Below are 7880 nucleotides of genomic sequence, written 5' to 3'. Positions count from 1 at the left end.
ACAAAGAAGTCACCATTTATCAAGGCCCAGAAGCCACTCGAATATAAGGGTTAAAGAGTGTACAGCAGTCAATAGAACAACATAGTAATCGTTAGTAGTGCAAATTTGGCAAATTGGATCGCCCAAGGGGAACGCCCCATAAAGAACCTGACCACGCTGGACTTGAATACGACAATACTGCAGTCAGCTGAAAGCAGTTGTTTTTTTTTTAAAGCAATATTTCATTTTGGAATGAGGATTTAGCTGAGAATCTAAATCTACAAATTTGTTGTTGTTATTATTATTATTATTATTATTATTATTATTATTATTATTTGCATCTAGTTTTTTTGTTTTTTTTACAGCAATTTTTTTTACAGCATTTTTTTACAGCAATTTAATAAACCACCAAATTTTTATAATTAAAATAAAATTTAAACTTCATTTATAGAAGGGAGGCACATGATAGTTAACAATGTCCATGCCCTGCCCACGTTAAAAACGGTATTCTAAATAGTAACATTATTTAGAAATTCGTTCGTAACAATGGGACGGGGGCGTTGTTAATATTTTGTTCTTACATCGTTTTCCCATTTTGCCTACCAAGCGTCGACTATTTTCAACTGTTTATGAAAACTTTCAGGTAGAATGTTGTACACTAAGAACGAACTGATACAATCTGGCTTAGTTTTAAATCAAAATAATTCTTTTCCTGCCTTACAATTTTTAATCCATTACATAGAAAACATTTGAGAAAAAATATACGCGAAAATTTCCCTGCGGTTTATGTAATAATTTGAAAATTTACAAAAAACAACAAATCTCTGATTAAATATTTATAAAATATAAAAGAATCCGAATCGGTAATCATATCAGAATCTGGAATTTAGAATAGAATCGGTAATTGGATCAGAATAGGGAAAATCTTTGGAATCCTCTTATCACTAATATATATATATATATATATATATATATATATATATATATATATATATATATATATATATTTATGAGAGCAAATAGTTAATAAAACATGTTAAATAATTATTTGCAAAAGAGTTAAAAACATATAAGTGGATAGTTCTTAATCCGCAGAGTTCCGAAGAAATACTTTCCTTCTCATCAGAGGGTATGAATTAGCAAAATGCGGGATCGGATTTTGCATACAAAAGTATTTGATGAAACTACAAGTAAGTCAAAGATCTTACTTGATAACAAAAAGTGATGCAGAGGGAATATGGTGAAGAAAAAGGTGATTTCATGTGAATGGATAATCTGGTAAAAGGTAAAGTATCCAATGACGGTAAAATCCAAAAATGTAAATCCAAGAAAGTTAATTAAATTTCTATTCGCACAAGTAAAATCCAAGGAAATCGCGTAATTGGAAGATGGTCCAAAATAACCCAAAAGGCCGAAATCCGTGGAATAATTCACAAATATGTACAAGGAAAAGGGGGAAAATTCCAATAATATTAATAAAAGAAAAATAAGATATGCGTTTAACACGACTGCCGAGACAAAGTGTAATTAAGAAAAATCAGTGAAGAAGGTGGGAGAAAAAAGATTAAATGATGATAGAATTAAATATAAAATAGAAAAACAAATGTCAAAATGACCCAGAAAAATGACGTTAAAAGACGCAAAAAATATATAGTTATTACTTAAGAAAATGTCAGCAAGAGTTATTAAAAGACACTAAATTAAAAAAATAAATAAATTGATTAATAATTAATAAATAATAATATAATAATAATATAAATAAAAAATAAATAAAATATAAAAAATAAAATATAAAATTTAAAAATAAATTTAAGGGGAGAGGATGGGCGGTATCTCTAAATTCAGAATAAACAAGTAAGTATGTAAGTAAATGCATATAGTAAAATATAAGTAAATATACATACAGGATATGAATGTGTGGGTAGATTGATATATTAGATAGATAGGAATATTTAAAGACTAAAACAGAAATTGCAGATAAAAAACTGGTCAAGCAAAGAAGAAATAAAGAATGAAAATAAAGGATTATTAAGTTATAAAGTATTAAGAAAGTATGTAGAAAAAAACGATAATGTTAAGGAAAATGATATATATATGAAAGGTTAAAGTAATAACTATGTAATTTCCAAATTACCATAATTAAATTTGGACTTATGGTTAGAGAAAGAGATCGGTTCGTTTTTAGAATTTATTATATTGTTACTTTGAGGGGAAGTAATTATAGCTTCAGTTGTGCAGAGGCGACATGACTTAGAGCCTGGAGTATAAGACTTAACTTTTTTATGATAGTCCATTTGATTGAGAAGGGGGTATTATAAGAGTTAAGTTTTTTAATTAAAGTGGTTAGAGAAGTTCCTTGGCTATTATTAGAATTATGGTTGTTAAAAGAAGAAATGTGGTTTGATATTCTTTTCTTAATTAATGGTGAAGTAGCGCCAATATATGTATGTACTTTATTAAAAGCTCGAGGTCTGATATTTATATTAATTTGCTGATTTGTATTAGCTAAATAGTTTGAATTTTGTTCATAGTGTTTTGTGGCAGGTGCTCAGTCAAGCACCTGCCACGAAAGTAACGATAGAGTAGAAAGAGAGAGACTAACAATGTATCTTCTGTGAAAAAGAAGCAGAAGGAAGACAACAAAACGAGTATGCAGGTATTTTATATGTAAGGATGTTTGCAATGTGGTGGAAATCGCAGTAGTGAAAGAGGAAATAAGCAAAAATAAGTTGTTAAAGAAAAATTATATATCTATCTGAAAGGTTAAAGTGATAACTATGTAATTTACAAAATTACCATAATTAAATTTGGACTTATGGTTACAGAAAGAGATCAGTTCGTTTTTAGATTTTATTATATTGTAACTTTATAAGCTCTATCTCCTATTTGGTTTTATCGAGCTTTTATATCTGGTTGAGATTACTTTATAAATATTAATTCTTTAATATTTATAATATACTTTAGTTTTACCATCTTGGATCATTTTGGTAAATTTAATTGTAATTTCTATTTTATTTTTATTATATATATATATATGTGTGTGTATGTATGTATATATATATGTATATATATATATTTATGTATATGTATGTATATATATGTATGTATGTATACATATGTATGTATGTATATATATATGTATGTATATATGGATACATATGTAGGTATAGATGGATACATATGTATGTATATATGTATGTACATATATGTATATATGTATATATCTGTATATATATGTATGTACATATATATACGTATATATATGCATATTGTTACATCTTTAATCCTGGTTTAAATACAAAGCAGTAATTTTAACTTCAGCACACGGACTTAAGGTTACTACATGCCCCGGCTTAAAGAAGGGTAAGGGGATTTACCACCAGGGACGGCTACGCGACTGCTTTCCAATCCAGTCGAGTGTAAGCAAATTCATCGCCTTTCGAATTTTCCCGAGTCTCTAATCAAAACAGTGAGAAGCGAGCAAGCAAAAGGCGGCAAAAAAATTCAATATGAAATAACGAGGAGGTCGGAAGCAGAAATATAGTTTATATGTATTTCCCCTTTTATATGAGCTTTATTTACCTTTTTTCTGTATAAAACAAATAAACAAACAAAAAATAAGCCAGGATTGCAATAACACAAAAGTCTTTTTGGTGAGGGAACAGAGGAGGAGAAATTCACGAACCTCCATAGCTAACTCAGAGTCAACCGTATAACGTTTTTTCCTTTTTAAGGTATCATTCTTTTTTTTTTTTCACCTCTCACTCCACGAGCAAGGAAAATGAAAACGTCGCCTTCTCTCGCCGAAAATGCCACCTCCGACGGATTCTTTTTCTTTCTTTTTTCCTCTTTCTCCCTTTTCTTCTGCTGCTAGTGTTCACTATGACCTCGGAATGACCTCAGATTGACTTCCAAAAATAACTTCATCCCGACATCCTCGCAGTCTTTTCCGCTCTGCCATAGACTTATATCCACTGAGACTTGCGCCCACTTTGGGGTCCCTGTTTTCTTACCACAGCCTTAATATCGTGACAATATATATATATATATATATATATATATATATATATATATATATATAGGTATATAAGTATGCATATACATGTATATATATGCATGTTATATATATGTATGTATATATGTGTGTGTTTGTATATATGTATGTATATATATATGTATATTTATATATTCATATATATATTCTTTTTAGACATCGTTTCCTGTAAAATCTGGAGAAAATAATTGAAAGTCAGAATAGATAGAAATTAAACTGTAATGATATAATTAATCATACACAAGATATAATAACGACACTTTTGAGTTGCAGAGATAAGAGTGAGTGTCCGTTTAAAGAAAAATGTTTAACTATTTATGAAATCCAAGTTTAGAAACATATTACATTGAGATGCTTGTACAGTTTTTCAATCTAAATATAGAAACCATAAAAATCATTCAATAACCAAGGTAAGAGTGAAGGCGCCCCACTCTCTAAACACATGTTTTCTCTGAAGCTAAATAATATAGTATATGTAATAAGATGAAGCACCTTGAAGAATACTTCAATCATAACGCTGAACAACCCGAACTGCTTTCTTTGTCTGAATGAATAATTCGCTCGTATTGCATTCCCAATTAAGATAATTTACTAAATCAAAGAGAAGAAATATGTATTAATTGCGGGTACTTAAAATAATTTACTCTGAATCCGTGTGTATATATGTATATATATATATATATATATATATATATATATATATATATATATATATATATATATATATATATATATATACCTACACACGTATTCAGAGTAAATTATATATATATATAGTCTAAAGAAGCTTTGAATAAAAAAATGCAAAAATAAAAATAAAGAATGGAGTTTAAATTCCCGGAAGGAAAAATAAAAAAAAATTAACTTTAACCTATCGCAGACTTAGCACCTACATTATCCGACTTCTAAAATGCTTATAATGACAAAAGAGAATTAATTTATATAAGGAAGAAAAAAAGGCTTTACTAAAATTGTTAAATAGAAATAGACTTAGCACTTGCATAAGTCGATTTCGCAAAAGTCTCCAATTTTAAAACAGAATTTAACTACATGAGGATGAAAAGAGAAAACCTTAACTAAAAGTTTGTAAATAGAAATGGGATCATCAGCTGCTTACCATGAAGCTGTTTCGGAGATTTAAAAACAGGACAGCTGTTTAATACATGGCTCTCCAGTGGATAATACCACTTCCCCAATAAAAAAAGTACAATAATACGGTTACTATTTTTACTAATATATGAAAAAAGATAAATTAAAATAATATATATATATATATATATATATATATATATATATTATATATATATATATATTTATTTATTTACCAGTGGTGAAAAAAACGGAATAGAGTGCTCAATGTGTAGCCAGAGCAGTATATATGAAATTTATTACTGTGAGTCCAGAATGAGTTTACATACTGTTTCAACTAGAGGAAGATCCCCAAAGAGAGTAAATATCCAACTAGCATCGTCAGAATTCATAGATTCATATGAATTCTGACGATGGTAGTTGGATATTTCCTCTCTTTGGGGATCTTCCTCTAGTTGAATCAGTATGTAAACTCATTCTGGACTCACAGTAATAAATTTCTTATATATATATATATATATATATATATATATATATATATATATATATATATATATATATATATACCTTATTAATATTCTTTACAATTATTTTTTATATATTAAAATTCAGTAATGTTCATATACCAATAAAATCAATTAATTAAGCTTACTGATTATCATTTTTCATGATCGAACATACGTATGATATTTTTGCAAAAATCAAGAAAACAAAATATAAAATTAGAACATCATATGGCTAATTTCCTCATGCGTTACAATTGTTTCATAACCATTTGGAAAAATTCAAACATTATATCATTTCAAAATATTCGAAAAAATAGCCACTCTTCAGACACATATATATTCATAATCCAAATCTTAAGGGAACAAGCAGTTTGGGCTCACCTCGTTCACCCTCATTTTATTTTATTTATTTATTTGTTCACATAGATCGATCCATAATTTTATCAGAATTCCTTTATATTCTTAATTCAATAATTTGATTTTTGCTTTTATTAATCTGCTATGTTTAATTTTAAACTTGTAGTTCTCACATTATTCTCTTTATAGTAACTTAGGTTAAATTTCTCACTTAATCTACTTCAAATTTATAATCTGATTTAGTCTATTTTAATCCATCATAATATGTCCATCTCAACATTTCGCAATAACTTAATATTTGATTTCATTTTTTGTGCTTAACTTTCATACATGGAGCTAAATAAGGAATTTTTGCTGATGAGGAGACTATGTTTATATGGATTCAGGGAATTGCTATTTTTATACTTCTTTTATGTTCACTAAGCCTTTTCTCTTATCCACGTATATTTGATGTCAACGTATATTTGATGTCAATTATGGCATTAGACAATATATATATATATATATATATATATATATATATATATATATATATGTATATATTGTGACTATATATATATATATATATTGTGACTATATGTATATATATATATATATATATATATATATATATATAGTGACTATATATATATATTATGACAATATATATATATATATATATATATATATATATATATAAAGAGAGAGAGAGAGAGAGAGAGAGAGAGAGAGAGAGAGACCAGCGTTAAATATGGGGTTGTTTTGGAAATATTTTCTGTTTTTAATGTTTGTTTCAGTCGATGTAATCTTCGACCTTCTTCATGTGCGTCTTATCGAACAAATGAATTTTTTATGTCAAACTAAAGAATCCGCATAAAATTGTGAACTGAACCCTTTATTTAACCCACAGAGGTAGATTTCCCTCGTCCTGTCAACCTTGGCCGAGTAGAAGTGTTAAATAATTCTATAATTATACTCATACGTAGTATCGCACGTACCGCAGATTGAACCTTCAACCTCCATAAACTAGTTATTACCTAACAATTTGCCTTTGTATCACTGATCCATATGATGCATCTGACAAAGACGTTATGAGAATAATATTAAAGAAGAGAACAGTAGTTTGAACAATCGAAATGTCGTGGATTTAAAAGATAGATAGATGGATAGATAGATAGAAAGAGAGAAAGGGGGTATAGGATAAGGATAAAGGAACAGAGATAGAAAGAAGAGATAGAGAAGGTAGGAAAAGAGAAGAAGAGATAGGAAGAGAGAGGGGTGTGAAAAAGGAGAGACTGATGTAACATAACGCGGAAACGCGGATGTAAATGCATGCGAAATGCCGTTACCGATAAAGAAAAAAAAAAGGACTATAAAAAGAAGAAAAAGATAACAATTACGTAAGAGACGTGGAGCACGGAACGAGATGACGTTCGAAATCTCGCGAGAAAAGATGATCGTGTAGGTGACGTCAGGGCCGTGACAATGAGGAAACAAATGTCGTTGTTACAAAGAAAAAGCGAGTTCTTTTCTAATCTTCGTCGACTTTGTGACTGAGGGTGCAACGTGTGTTGCTGGAGGGACAGAAAGAGGGATAGAAAGAGACACGTAGTGTAATAGAGAAGGAAGGATAGGGAAAGGGAAATGGAAATTTATCGCCTCTCTCTCTCTAGCTCTCTCTCTCTTTCTCTTTAACAGAGAGAGAGAGAGAGAGAGAGAGAGAGAGAGAGAGAGAGAGAGAGAGAGAGAGGGGGGGGGGTGATAAATAATAATAGAAAGAGAATGAAAATAGTGAGAGAAGAGAACAGAGAAAAAAATGGTTGACAACAGAAGAACAAAATAAGAGGATTCAAATGAGATGTGAATGTTTGTAAAATGTATAAAAAACGAAACCAATCTCGTCTGATATAAAATCT

Source organism: Euprymna scolopes, chromosome 28 (genome assembly GCF_053919585.1).
Source record: "Euprymna scolopes isolate OS-2025 chromosome 28, ASM5391958v1, whole genome shotgun sequence".
Lineage (NCBI taxonomy): Eukaryota > Metazoa > Mollusca > Cephalopoda > Sepiida > Sepiolidae > Euprymna > Euprymna scolopes.
Note: the sequence above shows the minus strand (reverse complement) of the source record.